A 21,146-nucleotide genomic window follows, 5' to 3' on the forward strand; every position below is an offset into this window, starting at 1 on the left:
GGGTCCTGTCCCATCCATATGTCTAGTACTCTAGTAGAGGCTCGTAGATACGCATGTGTGGGTAGTATGGTCTCACGATCTTTCCCATGTATATATATATATATATATATATATATATATATATATATATACACATATCATTATTTTGATAGCGAGAGGGCTTATGTATATAAAAGTAATTATGTTTCAAATGAAAATGGTTTCCCTATGATTATAAGCAAGTTATTAACGAATGATCGTAGAATGAGTATGATTACGAGTAATATGAGTGATGGTCGGTGGTTAGCCCCGGGTACCTGTCATGGCCCTTAGTCGTGTCGTGACATCTTGCCACCTCCTCTTTCTTCCTACGGAAGATTCCCTCAGTAGCCAGTCCAGATGCTTTTTTTAAGACACTGACTATTTTTCCAGCTTTGAGACCATCTTTTATGGCCTCTCCCATTTTGACCAACTCAGCGAATGGCCTCCCAGCCATGGACAACATTCTGTCGTAGAAATCAGGCTCCTGGGACCTAATGAACATGGAGACTAGCTCTTTCTCACACATTGGTGGTTGCACACGGGCTGCTTCAGCCCTTCACCTATTGGCAAACTCTCTATAGTTCTCTGCTGACTTCTGTTTGACCTTTAAGAGGTACTAGCGATCGGGTACCATTTCGATATTAAAGCGAAATCTTTCCAGGAAGGATTCTGCCATGTCCTCCCAAGTGAGCCATTGGCGTATGTCTTGGCTTGCGAAACACTCAGCGGCTTCGCCAGTTAGACTACGACTAAACAATCGCATGATCAGAGGTTCATTCTTCTTGACCCCGACCAATTGGGCACAGTAGGACCGAAGATGTGCTTTAGGATTCCCTGTCCCATTGAACATCTCAAATTTCTAAATTTTGAACACTTCTGGTAGGTTCAAATCCTAATGCATGCACAGGTCGTCATATCTTAGGCCTGTATCCTTCCTTGGGGACCTGTTGGATCTTTCCAGCAACTCTTCCATCTTCTTCTCCATATCTCTCTCACGCTTATCCTATTCGGCCCTCCAGGCCTTTTCCATTTCTTCGTAATAATCTAGTTCTTTATGCCCCAGGACGGATTCATTTGGGATGTTGGGAGTGAAGAAAGATACTTGATGAGTGGGATGGTTGAGCGGGACAGTGGTGGTTTGCCCATTTGGTGCGGCTAGAACACGTACTTTGTTTGCTGGGTTGATGACTACCGGCCGAGGAACCTGGTATGATGGGACCGAGTGAGTGGTCCCTGGGATTTGGGTGTATTTTGTTGGTGGTGGAGTGCGGTAAGAACTACCAATGTTAGTTCAGTTGGATTTAATGAAGGTGGGATGGTTCCTGGTGGATCCCTCAGTCGAGGCATCCTTGTCGGCATTGGCTGCCTCATTCCTAGTCACCTTGTCTTCGATGAGCATCACCCAACCATTCCCTCCAAGCTCTCAATAATTCTAAATCCTCGGTAACTATGTCGAAATGGATTCTGCATTCCATCAAGAAAATAAAACACGGTTAAGATTTCCCCATCCCCGTAGGATTAATGGTTCATCACATAGGCACAAATATGCTTCCACATAGCACATAAATGAAATGTAGCATTTTTCAGTCACAGACCGTCCAAACACAAGGTAGTCTCTCTTAATGAACCTCAGGTAGGCCTGAGATACCCAAAGCTCATCTATGTATGAATGCTCTAGTTCAGTAGGGATTTGGCTTAGCTCTACCCTAGTTTTCACTAGAATGGGCTTTTCACAAAAGATCGGGAACCCGAGCGGACAACTGGGGTTGAACCGTTAGGGCTGTTGGACGACTGCGAACCAACCCCGCCTCATAACGGTTCCAAAAGAAATATTTTGGTATTATACTTGAGGAACGACCGCGTGCTCCGCGAAGTCGCCTTTGGAAGAAAGTCTAAAATAAATACCATGAGTGGTTGAGTTATGATATGCATGCAATGACAGTTAATATTTGAGGGAAAGTAAACACATAAAAAGTGAAGGCAAATATACTCATATTATATTGGAATCCTTAGGGTTAGAACCTTTAAGTCCCCAGCAGAGTCGCTATCTATTACGGTTCGCATTTCGCGGGCTGGGTTAGCGCTCGGAAAGCTACTTCGAACTTGTTGGTGCTCTTTCGGACTTTGTTTTAAAAGAGTCGCCACCTAATTTTTAGGAAATTAGGAAAACCACTGGTGAAGGATTTATTCATATACAGTGGAAAGGCCTTCGTAATCCAAAGTTCTAGGTAAGGGTTCTAGTAATCCCCTAGGGAAGGTGTTAGGCACCCTAGTATTAAGGTTCCGTACTATACAGTTGACCTTCTAATTCTAATGTATGAATATTTGCACGGACTGTTTATTTAGTGTTTATTCTCGTGTTTGTGAAAATTTGTCATATATAGCATATCATTTAATTTGTTTAAAAAGAATTGAATATATCTCCCTTATATATGGGATATTTAGGTTCAGATTTATAATATCCGGATATGAATAATTTCTTTTTATCTATAAGGATAGTATATTTCGTCTATAAAAGGTGTGAAAATTATTTCGTTTTGAGTACAATTTCGTTCATGCATCATCCCATACTTGGGCTTTGGGTTAATCCTTTTAATACGTTTAAGTGCCCTTCCTAATACCTGTATAATTATGAATGGACTTCAACATATCTTAACTTATATAAAGGTTTTACTCTTTGTTATTACGCACACATGTAAAACTGATTTTTTATATTTGAATTTGGGCTTAAGGCCCCAACCATTTTTAAATAAAGGATTTGTATTTTTTTGGGTTTAGCCCAAGCCTTATTTACAATCTTTTTTTCCCTTTTGAATCAGAAAAAATATTAGCCCAAAAATTCTTAATCCTTCTTTTTATTGGGCTTGACCCGAAAAATGCTTATTTCCTTTTTCCGTTTGGATCCCAAAAAACATAGATGATTTTTTACAAAAAAAAAAAAAAAAAAAAAGGTATATATCTCTTATTTATAAATCCGGATCTACTTTTGAAGAAAGAAAGCATTATAGTGCTTAAGCTTTCAAAATTCCCTTTAAACCGTCCGTTTTGTTTTTAATAAAGTCCACTAGGCGTTTTGGTGCCTAGGGCTAATTTTATTAATTATTCTCAAAGCAACTCCAAAAATTCTTTACAAATGTAGCCAAAGGCTAATAATAAGAGTAAATTAAACTAATGACCAAATTAAGACTTATAATTTGTCTTAACTTGATACTACAAATTGCTAAAGAATTAATTAAAAGAAGTGAAGTAAAAGTGAAAAATAAAATAAATAACTTGATCTTGAGCAGCTGATGATCCAATCATCCGTACCTTGCCTGAGTACACTACATTCTCCAAATATTGATAATTCCTCAGTAGGATGAGCATCTCGGGGTGCTAATACCACCCACTGAGATAAAAACCAATAAATAGATCATGAGTGCAACTTTGTGGTTCAAGAAATCCCAAATATCACCATATACCATGTATACCACTGGTATATCTGTGTATAACAATCTGAAAAGGCTGTTGTTCATATACCAACTACAATCTGTAGACTGTTATAGTACTGAATTCCCAAACAGTAGCTTTGTTTCTTTTTGCTCCAGTGATGCAGATTGAATAGAACCATGTATCAATCTGCCATATATTACTTTTCCAGGTTGCTGTAAGCAGCACCTGTGCCACAGCAGTGCTGCACAAAGTTAGCAGCAGCCCTGGCCATCTTTTGTTGTCCACTACACCTTTTGATAGAATTCCTGTTAGTCCCTTCTGCTTTGTACCTTGTGATGTTGTCATTCTGCAGCTGCAAACCTCTCAGATTTATGCATTTATTACCCAGACCAGCCTTTGCAGAAAACAATATTAGTAAACCAAAACTGCAGCCGTTTAGCAGCACTGCACATCTTATCAACAGCAGTACTTGTTTCTTCAAGCTGCAGTGATTCCTTACAGTATGTATCTTGCTGCCTTTGTTTACTCTGCGCAGATTACATCACCTCATTTCCTCATTTGACAGATCAGTGATGCAACTATCTTCCAACTGTCGTGTCATCCTTTTGTTATTGTAAGTCCATGCTGAACCTGCACTAGCCTTGCTAAAGTACTTGCAAAACAGAAACCAATGTGAGTAGAAAGTACCATCATGTTCTCTTCCCATAGGACTTGAACATGATGGCAATGATCCCTATTTTCCACAAACGCAATACCCTTGTATGTCCATGCAAATTCTCAGCAAGGCTATGTTGTTAATGCCATCACAGCAGTCTTCAACTTGGTCGTACTACAACAATACTTTATTTATACCTGCTGATGACTCTTGCTGATGAGCAAAGTTCACACCAGCAACTTGTTTGTCACACTAGCAGGCCTCCCCAAAGCACCTTCTACTAGAAGAAACCAATCATCCACACTGTTGCCCCATGATGCACCAAGCATGCACCAAATTATCTGGGGCTAACTCTGTAAAGTGCTGCTGTTCCAAGTGTCCCAATTCTCTACACTGCTGCTGCTACTTTGCAAAACCTGCAGTTTTTGAAACAAAACCAAAATTGCCTACCTATGGCAACTACTCTTCCCCATGGTACCAGCACTTGCTATAACTGGATCATCAGAGGATACAAGGTCCTCTAAACTACCAGTGTTGTAACCATCAGCTCAGCAGCTGTTATGAAACTGGAGTTGCACTATATTAACTGATTCCATGTCATTTCCAACCTCCTCCAGTATAATCCCAGATGTACCAACTCCCTTCCCATATTCCTCTTCTTCACACCAGCATCACACCAGGTTCTGATGTGTATTCCAAACTAGCAACATTTGCAACCTTCTCTGTTTTTTTTTTCGTGTGAGCTGCTGTTTACCAACTGCTACCCATAGCATTGATTTTTCCAGGCTCTCCACCCAAAACAATTGTAAATGAATGGTTCCATCAATCTGTATCTTCCCATCAAGCATTTCAAACAAAAAAACCATATTTACTATTTTGCCCCTGATCATGAAAAATCAGTCTTGATATTCCAAACCCTCAGGCTCTCCATACAACATATTTTAAAATGATTTTATACATTATTATCCATCATCGTAACAGACTTTCCGACCTGAAAAACCATATTTCCCATTTTGCCCCTCATTAAGAAATACCAATGAATTCCACCCTTCTCCTACTTATTGTCAAGTTATCAGTATAATGGGCAACTAGTGCCAATGCCACACACTGATATCCTGTCAATAGGCACTCCAGCATTCATCAATATCTCTTTTGAGTTCTAATTCTCAAATAAGGACACTGCAACTTGTTACTATTGAGAATCTTTCTTCCTATTGGATCCAGATCTATAAAGGAATTCGCAATCACCTCCTCATGATCTAGGGCATAATTAGCCAAGTGATCAGCTAATTGGTTTCCCTCTCTCATGATATGCAACACCTGGACATCAGCATTATCAATAATCTCCAAAATCTCCTCTACAGCAAAGGCTATATTCCAAGGGGGTTTCCACTGCCTCTCCAAAATGTTTTTCAATAAGAGTGAATCAGTCTCCAATATGAAAGAATACACATGTTGAGAAAGACAGTATCTTGCAGCTTCAAGAAGTGTCATAGCCTCAGATTCAGTGTTAGTACTGTCCTCCATTTCTTTAGCATTTGCATAAACCAAGTTACCAGTAGCATCCCTTACACAAAATGCATATGAACTTCTACCAGGGTTGCCCCTAGCAGCACCATCCGTGTTGCATTTCAAGCAGCCTTCAAAAGGAAATTTCCACCACACCTTAGTCACCTGCAACTTTGGAACATAATTTTCCAGAATTCTCAGAATTTCAGGCCACCTGTGAGGGACAGGTTTGATACCTGGCTTACTCAATCTCACAAATTGTTGAATATTAGTTGAGGACTGATAAATGACTCTACTAATTGACACCTTGTGTTACACCTCGAAAGTTTTTTCCGTACTTGTGTGATGAGTAGAACAATGAAGGACTTGAGTGTATGGTGTTTTACTAAGTCGGGAATGGCTAATTTTGCATTTTTGGAAATAATAAAGTTGCAGAAAAATTTTCACCCAGTGGTCGTATATGGCACTATACGGCCCGTAAAGTGATTTACGGACCGTATAGTGCAATCGTCTTTCATTGTGTCAAAAATCTCAAGTTTCTGTTAAGTATTGAAATGGTTAAAAACGACCCAGAATACGGCCCGTAAACTGGTTTACGGACCGTAAACCACCAGGTCCCTCAGCCAAGACTTTCTGAAAATGGTGAAAATGATTAAAAACGACTTGAAGGACGGCCCGTAAACTGGTTTACGGACCGTAAACCCCAGTCGTAAAGTGCCATGACACTCAGCCAAACCTTCTGTTTTTGAATTGCTTAAACACGATCGTGGAAGACGGACCGTAAACCACAATACGGTCCGTAAACTGCAGTTTACGACCACTGTTCACCCGACGAGAATTCATTAAAGATCAGATTTTGGGATTATTAAAAAGGGACCAAAGCTCACTTTATTTCATTATTCTTCCATACACTTCAAGAAAAGCTCCAGAACTCTCCACATACTTCATCCATAGAAATTCAAAAGAATCCAAGGAACATCAAGGACAACAACACTAAACCTATGAAATCAAGTGCAAAAACACATCAAGGGATCATCTAAGTCAAGTAATTCCCAAGAAGGTGAAACTAGGGTTTTGTCTAAGTGAAGCAATTCAACTTAAGGATTGTTCAACTACTATCCAAGGTAAGTTTCCTGATTATTCCATGTTGTTTGAAGTATTGGGTAGCTTAGACACTTGAGATGTAGAAGAACATAGAAATAGGTCATTATTGAATGAATAGTGACATGAATGAATGATAGTGGAATTGAACTATGATATTGAAGTGTTGTGAGTACTAATACGTTATAAATGATGTTTACATCATGAAACAAGCATTGAATGCATGAAAACGCAAAGATGAGCTAGAAGTAGAAATAAGAGAAAATTGGAGGAAAATGGTGGATTTTGCCAAATGTACGTAAACGACGATTGTTGATTTCGATATTGTGAGTAATGCTATGAATGTTGGGAGTTAATATAAAACATGGGAAAAATAGTATAAACAAGAGAAGTGCTGCCCAATTCTTCCTAGACTTGACGACGCGTTCTTGCGAGTAGTTTACTAATGTAGACCCGAATTTTCTTATGAAGGTAACGACGTGACATTGAACAAGAGCAAGCGAGCGATAGCCTAACTAAGCGACCAAGGTATGCGAGGCTAGTCCCTTCTTTCTGATGGCATGAATCTTGTAGCACGAAATTCCTATTCTCTTCATGAGTTCCTATAGTCCGAAAGGCTAAGAGTCTAACTCCTTAATGTCTATATAAGATGAGGAATACGATATGATGATGCTAGCATAATGATGATGTTAATTATCTCTTACACTCACCTTATGTACTAGTTCCTTCAAGGTGAGGCAGAGTATCAATAGTTGTTCCATAATGTAATCGGGGGATCACGACCTTACGTCACCCCGATAGAGCAAAGTTGATCTTGAGCCTTATGCATGTAGTAAAATGAGATAAGTATTGTATGATGAGTATATTATTATTATGAGCATTTTATGATAAGCATGACATGAGCATTTCACACCGTGCCTAGTTGGCCGGGCAGTCACCGCCAAGGCGGGCAGCTATACGGATACACCATGACCCTTTGGCATGGGCAGACACCACTAGTGGGCGGCATGAGATTGTATCCCGGACGCGGGAGGCCTGGACACGGGCTAATGTTATTGATTATCACACCGTTCCGACATGGACGGGCAGCTTGCATATGATGCATATATGTTATGAGGATGAGTATGAGTAAGATGGCACGCATGAATTCCTTTATGATTATCAGACAGATCCAGATATTTCATGTTGATGTTATTACTATATTGTTGATGTTTTCTTTCATTGTTTATGCTTCTCATACTCGGTACAACATTCGTACTGACGTCCTTTCTTCGGACACTGTGTTCATTCCCACAGGTAGACAGAGAGGAGAGCTTGGCCCAGATCCTCAGTAGCAGTCAGCTGGTTGAAAGCACTCCATCGTCCGGAGGTGCTTAGGATTATCCTTTTGGTATATATATGCATATTTTGGGCACGACAGAGTCTTGTTCCGTCCATGTATATTCAGAATGTTAGTAGAGGCTCGTAGATACGCAGTGTGGGTTAGATGGTCTCACAAGACGTTTTCATATGCGTGAATATTATTTTGATGGCCGAAAGGCAATTGTATATAAAGTAATTATGTTTGTTTAATTATGATTTTCCTATAACTGGTATGTAAATTGGTAAAAGAATATTAGATGGGCAAGATAAGTAGTAGAGGGAGCGGTGCTCGGTAACTAGCTCCGGGTACCCGTCGCGGCCCCTAGCTGGGTCGTGACAGAAGTGGTATCAGAGCAGTTCGTCCTAGGAAGTGTCTACGAGCCGTGTCTAGTAGAGTCTTGTTTATGGTGTGTTGCGCGCCACGCTAATAAACAAGAGGCTACAGGGCATTTAGGAAAATGACCATCCTTCTTCTCATAAAATCGTGCGATAGAGCCATGCTTAGGATTATGTTATTCCTAAAAGTGCGTTATGGTTTCAGAAAATGCCGCCAAAAGGAAAAGCTACAGCTACCCAGAAGGGCAAAGCTACGACAAAGAGGCAGGCGGAAAGAGAGCCTCCGGCAAATGTTGAGGAAAGCGAATCGCAAAGTGAGGCCGCGCCCAATGTAGAAGAGCACGGAGGAGCCTCAGCTCCGATTCCTCCACCGGGTGCTTCGGGTCAACAAGTGTCCGAGGCCATCCATTTATTGACACAATTGGTTGCCGCTCAGGCACAACGACAGGATGCTGGTCCAAGGGATCGTTCAGCTAGTACGAGAGCCCGTGACTTTATGGCCTTAAATCCTCCGGAATTCTTTGGGTCAAAGCCAGATGAAGATCCGCAAAATTTTATTGATGAGATGTTGAGGACTTTAGAGATTATCCATGCTTCCGAGACCGAATCCGTGGAGTTGGCTTCTTATAGACTCCGCGATGTGGCGGTGTTATGGTATAAGAATTGGGTGATAACAAGAGGAGAAAATGTTCCACCTCCCATGTGGCAAGAGTTTGTAGATGCCTTTATTCGTCACTACTTGCCACCCAAAGTCCGCCGAGCTAGAGCGGACAAGTTCCTGAATTTAAAGGAAAGGGGTATGAGTGCCCGAGAGTATAGCATGCAATTCAACTCATTGGCCCGATATGCTTCGACTATGGTGGCCGACATGGGAGACAGAATCTATAGATTTATGAGTGGTCTGGGGCCACATTTGTACAGAGATTGTTTGACGGCCTCCTTGCAAGACGGGATGGATATTTCCCGGATACAGGACCATGTTCAGAATCTCAAGGAATGACAACGACAGCAAAGATATGTTCTCGTGTGTACTCCTCTGCATTGTTCACCGCGTCCCTCTCACTTGATGACCGGGGCACGTTATATATGATATGATGACATGATACTATGATGACGGGGTGGTGGCCAGGATGGCATATGATGATTCTATTCACCGCGTTCCGCAAAAGAGGGCCAGGGCACGTTACATGCATAAATGATACATGATATTGACATACATGATATATGATTCACCGCGTCCCTCACCGAGGGCCGGGGCACGTTATATGCATACATGGTACATGATTTACCGCGTCCCTCAAGGGAGGGCCGGGGCACGATATATGTTTACATGATACATGATTTACCGCGTCCCTCACAGGGGGGGCCGGGGCACGTTATAAGCATCTATGATATATGATTCTGTCATGCATGATCCGTGTCTGGAAAGTGAGCTCTTTTGACACTCTGGAAGATTCACTTATTTTTCTGTACTCTTCTGACATACGACATCGGCATACGTGATTGTGTCTGGAAGGTAAGTATCTTGGAATTCTGGACGGTGTGCCTAGTTCTGTACTGTTACTCCGGTTATGATTCAGTTTTCTGTATTTCATACCTTACATACTCAGTACATACTCCGTACTGACCCCCTTTCTTCGGGGGCTGCGTTTCATGCCCGCACGTACAGACGCTGATTGTGGTGATCCGTTTGCCTAGGGTGCCCATTCAGCTATTTGAGAGTGCTCCCTTGATCCGGAACCCACACTTTTGGTACAGATCTTTCCATTGTACATACTTACGTATATATGACTATTCAGGGGTACGGCAGGGCCCTGTCCCGCCATATGATTTTGTTATCTTTGTTAGAGGCCTGTAGACATGTATGTGGGTCATGGGTCGCTATGATTTTGTTATGTCTGTGTAGTTTGCGTCTAAGCGGCTCCAGTTGCGGTGATAGCCTTAACGGCTAGTACGTGTATATATATATATATATATATATATATATATATATATATATATATATGGTTATACGATACGTTTGTTATCTGCGACCAATTAAGACTATGTTCGACCTTAGCATCTTTATGAACTAATATATGTTGGACAAGAATAATTTATGGATATGTCGGTCGGTTAGGTAAGTGTGTATGGGTGTCCAGCTCGGACACTAGTCACGGCCTACGGGGTTGGATCGTGACAATAATTAGACCGCTACTACTTACATTATTGAATACTATTAGAAAGGATACATTCACAAAAAGTGAAAGGTCATGGAGGAAGAATTGGTCATACCAATCAAGACATTCAAAATGCAAAGCACAGGGATTATAGTTTAAACATGGCTGAGCAAAGTATGAATGAGCTCCAATAATTAAAGATGGCACCGGAGCAGTCTTTAAGCCTTAGTTCAGTTTGATAAAATGAGAGAAAGGCACACATAGGCACACAGAACATGCATATACTATAACTTAGATAATGGGGTGACAGACAGAGAACAACTATACTATTAAATAAAAGATTCAAGTAGTTCTAATGATCTTAATGGTGCAACTTTCATGGACTTAGGATTCAGGTCTCCTTTCTAGTCAAACATATCCTCTCTTGTGTCTAAATTAGTCAATTATACACACAGATTCATTTTTAGTTTTAGCAGATCATTGTGACAAAATAACTTTTATTTTAACCTGAGACCCCTTGGCCTAGTGATAGGACTTGTAGGATCATGAGGTGTTTTCTTAGTGAACAAGCACCCCCTATAGATTTACAGAAATACCATGGTGCCTTTTATATGGAGGAAAGGTGTTGTGAACAAAGCCAGTCTTGATTCCGCTTGATCCTCTCCCAAGGAACCTTTTAAAAAAAGCTCTTCTGTGCCATAAAGTCTTTAGCTTACTCATAAACCCTTGTGATTACAAATATCCTTTCATTAAAACCATTCCCCATCTCATGTTTAAACAATACATATGCAGATGGCTAGCTTACCCAGTTTGCCATTAGATTATCATTACTGAATTACCCTTTTCCTAGTTTTGATCATTAAGACTTAGACATGTATGTATATCATATTCCCAGATTAATTCTAGCCAAGTATGTGTGTGTGTGCTGTTTTGTCCCTTTCTTCCCATCCCATCACAACCAGGCAGATGAAAAGTAATATCATTCACATTTAGAAAAAATCCAAACTATATTAATTTGGCAAGATCAAAGAAATGCACAAAGTAAAACAGGTTTCAACTCCTATGTCCATACTCTTCCTATCCCTTCATTGAAACAAACTCCAATGCCCCCCAAAGCAAGACAAATACAACTACAAACTACCCTTGTTTCATTTAACTAAGGCAAACTATTTGGGACCCTTTTCAATCTTGTTTCATCCTCTTTCTTATTTAGAATTGTCATAATGACTGTGAAAAGTAGTAAAGGATATATGAGTTACTCCAATTACAAGAACAGACAACGGGTGTCCATTAATCCCTGTTTTACCCACTGTGTCTTTAAGTGAAGACATTCATAACCACATTCAATTCTAAATACATTATCTACACCTTATAAAGGAGTATCAGAATAGACTCATGTATGTATATACTCAAGCAGGCAGGATTTTTCTCAATAGGATTAAGACATTTACATTCTCAGAATCTAATCAAAATCATACAGAGTCATCAAATAAGTTAACTTCATCAAGTTCATACTCTTTAGGGAGTTTAGTTATCTAGACAGCTTGAAGTATTTAGGGCTATTTCACTCTTATTTCTCATTTTTTTAAAACCAAGGTTTCCAAGCAAAAGCATTAGGACAGTTCACATGAGCAAGCAGTTGAAATAGACTTGAACCAGTTCAGTTTTAATGTCGGCCTCTCATTTTAGTCTAATTGAGCCTTGGAAATGTAATCAAGTCCTCAGAAAACCAGTCTTAGTCAATTCTTAATACCAATTTACCAAACACCATATGTAGATGTACCAGCTGAACAAGACACTTGTACTCACAAATGAATCATATAGCAAACATCTAGGTTTCTACCCCATTCCTAGTGACTTAACTTTAAATACCAATCCAAACCAACTCATGATAGCTTTGCTCTAGACATGATTCCATATAATGATAAACAATATACTATAAGATTTAGAAATGTTTATGTTGCTCTACTCTTCCCTTCACCCCTGCCTATTTCACATTTTTGGCATCATAAAGGTTAGTTCTGTAAAGCAGTACCTACTCAATTCATTCTTAATAATTAATAACCCATTATTAACTCAGACTTCCTTCTTAATAACTAACAGCCTTCCATTAATTCAAACACTTCCTAATCTCATTTCCCTCCTAGTTATAACCCTTTAATTAATGCATATCATTGACTAAATAATAGACAACATAGGTAAATGAGACCAAAACATTTCATTACCAATCTTTCAGACTCAAATTACTTAACTCAAGAGCATGTTTCAATATCTTGAATGTTTAAAGAGTTGTATAGTGTTCAAGATATGGTTGAACAGTCAAATAAACTCCAATATCAAACACACTACTCAATTGAGCCAGTATTCAGTTGCCACAAGCATATTAATATAATTAGAACATTCATACCAACAAATACCAAATCAGTAATCAGATCAATACTTAAACTAAACATCTTAGCTAAACATAAACTAAACAAAAGCAGAAAAATGATAAAAATTTAACTTTCTGATGTGCAGTCGCGAGCAAGAATGGAGTTGAAATCCTTTGTTCTTCCCGTCCTGAACTCAACCACATATAAGAAGATAAAAATCAATTTTTTTGAATTAGAAACCTAACCTTTAAAAAGTTAAGTGTAAAAATTTACTAACACAGCTCAGAACTCGAGTTAAAACACAAATCTTAAGATTTTTCGTATGCTTGAGTGTTCAAGAACTTCTCCTCTTCAATGAAGGGTGGGTTCTATTTTATAGGACCCCTAAATACTCAACCTTAATTCCCCAATCGATGTGGGAGTAGTGTGATTTCTGAGAAATCATCCTTTCATCCAACAACCAATGGCTAAGATTTAAACAAAAATAACTTTGAACGGTCGATTCTCAATCATTCACCCTCGATCCGGTCGGTTCATGAAGAAACAATGAGATTCGAGGGTTGAAACAGCTCAAACCAAGGTCATCAATGCATTGTGCACTTGGTTCAGAAGAAAAAAAATGAAAAATCAGAGAGAGAAGGGCGAGGATTACCTAGCTTAGGTTGCATTTGGTGAGAATGAGTGAAGAAAAGGGGGGTAGCAATTAATGCTACCTCATATGGATGCGCAGAGACTGAACGGGACTGCTCTTCTCTACGCCATTGCCATTTCTGGAATGAGAGAGAGGAGAAACCCTAGGCGACTACTAGGGTTAGGGTTAAGAGAAGAAGAGAGGTGAGAGAAGGGAATGTTGGCGTGAAGGAAATGTGGAAATGGGGAACAGAAGGGGTGTTACCCCTCTTATTATTGATCTGGGGCTTGTCAGTCCGGTATTGGACTGGGCCTCGATCCTGATTTAAAAGAAAGGGAAGGGGCACCATGTGTATATTGTATATGTGTATGTATATTTAGCGTATATACGTGTATAAAGGGTAAAGTGGGTAAATTGAATAAATGGGTAAATTTTAAAACATTGATTATTGACCACAATATTTCAATTATAATTAAATTAGGACATAATTAACCGATTAACTAATTTAAAATAAGGTCAATTATGCAAATGGGCTTATCTTTGCAAATACAGCCTTAATTGATTTAATCTAATTGATTATTTCAATTATGGCCATATTTTCCCTAATTAGCCAATTTAAAGTTAAATTACAATAATGACCTCAATTAATTTAAGCCAAATGAATTTGGCCATTTCAATTAAGGCAAAACAAAAAAAGGATAATTTTGCAAAATTGACCCCAATTGCTTTAACCATGAATTGATTAATTCAATTGTGGCCAAAAATAAAATGATTAAACAATTAAAAATCAATTTGCAATAATGCCCTTCCTATTGACTAATCAATCTAATTAAATACTAAATCAGTTCATTAATTTAAATCAATTATGCAAGCATAGAAAATTAAGGGCTGAGGGGTAGAATGGTCAATTGTTTTAATTACACAAATTCCTTGGATTTAAAGAGAATAAATCAGTTGTTAATCGGTCTTTTTGACAAATTAGCAATTAAGTGAATAATTATTCAAAAAATTGTTTTGCCTTTGATTAATAAAATATTTCATAAATGTCATAAAATGCCAATTTATTGCTAAATAATTTATAATGTCACAAAAATCACTTTATCAATTTAAAGGAGAAAAATATTGATCTAAACAATTTTATAAAAATTATTTCACCCTTTTTAAGATGCATGGTTTGCTTTATTTATTATCCAAAGACCCTGACTAATTAAAATAAATTTTGGTAGGTCAAAAATTAGGTATCAACAATACACATGATATGAAGAAGTTTATAAATGGGACTTTCTTTGTTATAAAGAATATAAATTATTTTCTCATAAGAAAAAGTATCTTTTTTCGTTTTGAGAAATAATAGTATAAAAATTTGTACTCTTGGGATTTAATTGGAAAAAATTTAGAATTTGATGACATATAATTTTTATCAATGACTTAAACTTTTATGAAATATTAGTATTTGTCTTAAATTTATAAAATATTTATGATTTATTGATAATGTATTCGGAAATTAAGAAATTTGTTAACCCTAGCTTAAATGTTAAATTACGAAAATACCCTTCTAAAACTTAAATATTTCCACTAACAAAAAACAAAAAAAGCACGTTGCAAAAAGAAAAGAAATGAATTATCAATATAGGGATTAAAAAGATGAGTACTTGAGAGATTATTGACAAATGGATAAAGATCAAATATGATTATATGCCTAAATATTGCAAAAAACTGTATACTTCAAGGGCATAATGAACAAGATTGTTATTTTATACATCCAGAGTAATATCCAAAGGAGGAGGAAGATGGTTCCGTTAAATATCAGGAAGAGAATACTAAGGATGATCAAGGGAAGATGGTTGTGCAAAATAAGTCAAAGCACAACTATTCTGAAGCTAATGGGCACAAAGGAAAGAATGATGGTAAAAAGAAAGGGAAGGAAGTGGTTAAACAGGCTGTAGAGAGCACTGATAATGATGGATTCAAAGAGAAGAAGAGCAAATAGTAGAATAAGAGGCATTTTCAAAGAGGAAGATATGATGAAAACTCTGGGAAACCAAAGGAGAATCAACGTCTTCAAAGTAACCAATATGCAGCATTGCAAAACACTAATGAGGAGATAATAGATATGACAGATATGAACAACACTGCTGAGGAAAAGATAGAAGACGAAAAGGAAGGTATATCTGGTAATGAATCTTCTAAGAACATTGCAATGGGTAAAGAAGTAAATACTGCTGAGAAGTGCAAAGCAAAGCAGGTGGAAGAAGCAAATCAGGTGGAGAAGGAATCAATAGAGGCATGGATTGAGAAGAGTTTTGGTGAACAACTCAATGAAAAAGGGGAGCTTATAGCTCACCAGAGTTCTAAGGATACACAAGTTAGTACCAATTAGGGCCATAACTCAGAAGGTACTTGTGAAGTCTTAACCAATAACAACATGGTGGCAAATGAAGGTTTGGAAGAGGATAAAACAGGCGATAAACTGCAAGATGATGTAGTTCAAGGTGATGATGTTACATCAGATCAGAGTTCGGATGTTAATGATGGAAATGGGGAGAAAGAACTCACAAAGCCACCAGAGAGTAACAATATTGATAATGTACCAGTGGAAGTAGTGGAGCATATTCAATAGGTGGAATAGAAGAAGATGGCTTCACAAGATAATCATGAATGTCAAGAGGAGGAAGATTTGACTCAGAATATTGATGAAATAGCTAAAGGAAGTAGATCTATCGCCTAGAAATGTGCAGAAGTTGAAGCAAGCAACAAATAAACAAAACCCTACTAGAACTACTAGTGTACGAGCTGCAAGAGTGTCAACAAGGAGGAGTAAGAACAAATCCAAAAATTCTTACAAATCCAACAATTCCCAATGATAGACAAAGCTATATTTTGGAATATTAGGTTTGTTAACAATCAAAAATCATTTGAGAGGTTAATTGAACTAAAGACGAGACATCATTATTCAATCATTGGCATGATGGAACCTTTTCAAGATCCTGTTACTGTAGAAGATTATAGAAGGAATTTAGGCTATCAAAATAGCAAGGTGAACTGTTCAAGAAAGATTTGGATCTTTTGCACAGATGAATGGCAAGGGGTAGTTATTTCTGAGTCAATAACAAGTTACTTTGCAACTCACTTCTGTTTGAATTAATCAGTGTTAGTTGCAGTTGTATATGCTAAATGTGATAGAGAGGAGCGGGAAGAGTTGTGGGAGTCCATAGTGGAGCTAGCTAGTCAACATAATATGCCATGGATGGTAGGATGGGACTTTAATATTATTATATCTGATGAAGAGAAACAAGAAAAAAAGTGGATTACCAGTCTTATCCAATGAGACTCTAGGTTTTTCTAATTGTATTCAAAGTTGTGGATTGCTTGATGTGGGATATTCAGGAAGTAAATTCAGCTTGTGGAATGGAAGAACTGAAGAAGATTGTATATTCAAAAGGTTAGATAGGATTTTGGTGAATCGACAGCTATTAGACATCATGCCATCCACTATAGTAACTCATATGATCAGACATGGGTTTGATCATGCACAATTGCATCTGGAGTGTAATAGCAATGCTAAACATGTAGTTAAACCTTTTAAGTTTCTTAACTTCTAGACAATTCATCATTCTTTTATGGATGTGGTGAAGGAACACTGGATTGCTGATTTATGTGGAAATCCGTTTTATGTATTTCATCATAAGTTAAAGAAACTTAAAAGTTCATGGGAGAATAGAATGCTGTTATAACAGGCTCAAGCAGAATTAACCAAATTTTTGCATTTGGAGGAAGAATACTGGAAGTAGAAAGATGGTATAAAATGGTTCAGTGATGGAGATAGAAATATTAAATTCTCCCATTCATAGTGAGAGGTAGAAGAAACAAATTGTCTCTGAAAAGAATACAAGATCCTATTGGTAATTTGCTAGAAACTAATGCAGATATTGGCTCTGAGGCAATCAAATTTTTTGGGTCACAATTTAGGGAAGATAATTCAGATGCAGATTCTGAGTTGTTGAATAATATACCAAAGGTGTTTACTGAAGAGCAACAAAAGATCATGGAGGAATTGCCAATTGAGGATGAAGTCAAAGAAGCCGTATGGTCACTCAATGAGGATAGTGGTAGTGGTCCTGATGGATTCACAGGAGAATTTTTTCATAAGTGTTGGGATGTTATCAAGACAAATGTGATTCTAATAGTTAGAGCATTTTTCTATGGTTCTGGGATTCCACAGTTCATTACTCATACTAACCTGGTGTTATTGCCAAAGAGGAGGTGATCAATATTTTCAGTGATATAAGACTTATTAGTCTCAGTTCATTTTCAAACAAGATACTGTCAAAGGTGTTGCATAATAGATTGACTAGGGTTCTTCCTAGCATTATATCCACTAATCATACAGGATTTGTGATGGGTAGGAGCATCATTGAAAATGTTTTACTTGCACAGGAAATCATCAAAGATATCAATTTTAGAGCAAAACATACTAATGTTGTGATTAAACTGGACATGGCAAAGTCTTATGATAGTCTTTCTTGGATCTTTTTAATCAAATTTCTAAGACAGTTTGGATTTGGAGAAGTTGTCATTAATTTGGTGTGGTGGCTGCAGTCAAAAAATTGGTATTCAATATTGATCAATGGGCAAAGCCATGGTTTTTTCAAATCAAGCAGGGGGTAAAACACAGTGATCCACTTTCACCTAAATTATTTATCATAGTTGCAGAAGTATTGGCAGCGAGTCTGAATAAACTGCATGCGAAACCAAGGTTTATAGGCTATGGCATGCCAAATCAATCATCTATCATATGCTGATGATACAATACTATTTTGTTCTGGTGATGTATATTCTTTAAGGAAGATGATGAAGATTTTGAGAAAGTATGAGAAGTCATCAGGGCAGTTGGTCAATACGGATAAAAGCTGCTTCTATACTCATGGTTAACAACAACACTAAAAGGCATACTAATATGAGAATATAATCTTTTCCTTTTATATACTTAGGATGGCCATTTTTTTATGGAAGAAGAAAGCTGATATATTATGAAGATTTGATCAGAAAGGTGATGAAGAGAATTTTCTTTTGGCAAAATAAACTGTTATCCTTTGGTGGCAGATATGTTTTTGTTAGTCATGTGTTACAAACCATGCCTATTTAGTTATTTTCAGCTATGAATCATCCATCTGGGGTGATTAAGCAACTTCATAAGATATTTGCAAAATTCTTTTCGAGTAATACTGTGGGGGTGAAAAGCAAGCACAGGGTGGCACGGGACGAAATGCGCTTACCAAAGGATGAAAGAAGGATTGTGTTTAGATCTTTAACTGATATATCAAATGCACTATTTTCTAAGTATGGTGGAATTTCAGATGTGGAAGGATTTTATAGAGTAGTTACCTGCTGAACAAATACTGCAAGAAATGGCATCCTACAATGGCTCTTGATAGAGAAGGATCTCATGCATGGAAGAAGATGGTGAATATCAGAGATGTAGTTGAGCCACTAATACTCTAGCATATGAGATATGGAACTTCTAGCTTTTGGTATGAGAATTGGACAAGACTTGGGGCATTATATTACATTATGCCAGATGCTGCTAGAGAAGAAGATATAGAGGTCAAACAGTTTGGGCAGTATGGTAAATGGAATATGCAACTATTGACAGATACTCTAGATTATCAGTTGGCCCAAAATATTCAGGATACTATCTGTCACAACCCAATTCGTGAATCATGATGGCACCTACATTGTCCCCGCAGGTAGGCGAACCATTCCCAAATCATTTTAGTCATTTATAAGAATTAGGCGAAAATAAATAATGATTTAGGTAAAATATTCAAATAATACAAATGATAAACGCGGAAGTAATAACAACCCCAAAATATGGTCCGAACTAGCACAAGAGCCACTATTACATAGATACAAGTTTAATAGAAATGTACAAATCTTAAATATTAATATCGTCTCAGGGATACAAGGTAGACAGTTAAATACAAGGAAGAGTCTCCGGGGTGCGGGTCTAGTCCAAAAGCTTACTCTGGAATCTCAGTCACGTAGACTCGGATCACCCTCGACGACAGGAACTCGAACTAGAAATAAACTCTGCACTCCAAAGAAGAGTACAACAAGAGTAGCATCAGTACAAACAACATGTACTGAGTAAGCATCATAGGCTGACTAAAATTAGTTCACGCATACAAGCATAAAATCAACAAGATAAGCAGACTTGCACATAATACTCAATCTAAGTTCACAAAATATCCCATAACTGAATCACAACCAAAGATGGAGTTTCTAAACCACAAGTCTGTTGAGTCTCCATAAGCTCAATCGATAATTGCGAATCCAAGTCCTAAACCTGGGCTGAGTCACTACTCCGCAATCTGACCAGTTCATAATCCGATCCATGCCACCACAATGATACTAACAGACCATACTAAATAAAAAATAAGAGCTATATTGTAACGACCCATTCCGTCATTAGGGTAAATTTAGAAATATTCGTGAAGCCGGCTCCTGGAGACATGCTTGAACTCCCCTTACAATTTGGGAACCATTAACTTGATCCCGAAATCGTATGAGTCGCGCGTGAAGAATTATATTCGGGCCTCTCGGGCCCTATTTTGCCTCTTCAACGCCATCGAGGCTGCCCCAGCGGTGCCGCAACAGTGGCTTGGCACCCGCAAAAGCGATATAGCAGAGAATCCTCATTGACTGCCCTAGCGGTACCTTTGACATAGAAACGGTACCGCTGGAGCGGTGACTTGACAGCCCTAACGGTCACGAATAGTGATTCCACCTATTAAAGTGACATTTCGTGATTTGGCTTCATTTTTCCAAACCCTAAAGGGTCCAACCGCCCCTGAGGTAGTTTTGGAACCAAAAATGATGTTTTCTTGTGGAAGGTTATTCCCCGAACTTCTTCCATCACTCTTCCTACTGTTGATTCTCATCAAAGGTCATTTGCCTAGAATCACAAATGGGTATCTCAATCCTCTAAAGTTCCCAACAAGATGAATCCTTTTTTCGCTTGGTTTAAACCTGAGATTATTTTCCCCTCGTTCATTACCCTAACTTGGTTCTTAACTCTAATCCTTATTTTCTCATTGGAAGAACAAATAAGTCTCTACCTTGGATCTTGAAAATAAGTTTGTTGAAAATAAGCCTAAAATGGCAATTTGACCAAACAAGTGACTTGAATATGGTCATGATTGTCCTAAATAATGGTTGATTAATCAACTAGCATAGTGAAAGTGAATCTAAAGACGGAATAGATTTCGTATCTACCTTATGAATGATAGGGTCCTCGATAAACACGCTAAATGGTGAATACTACTCTAGGTCGCATGGGTGTCTCCAAACCTCTTGTATGGTTACGTTAGGGAGACCAAGTGGAAGAATCAATGGATGTTCATGGCGCCCACTTGGCAATGAGGTAGGTTATTGCTTCCTTTCGGTAGACTCCGGTTAGTTTTCCATATTGTTGTGTTAGAAGAAACTGAGAATGCATGTATAGGAAATCAGAGATTTGGGATGAAATTCTAGGATGGTATTATTGCGTATGACTTGTTTGTTCGGGT

This window comes from Lycium barbarum, chromosome 1 (genome assembly GCF_019175385.1).
Source record: "Lycium barbarum isolate Lr01 chromosome 1, ASM1917538v2, whole genome shotgun sequence".
In the NCBI taxonomy this organism is placed as follows: Eukaryota; Viridiplantae; Streptophyta; class Magnoliopsida; order Solanales; family Solanaceae; genus Lycium; species Lycium barbarum.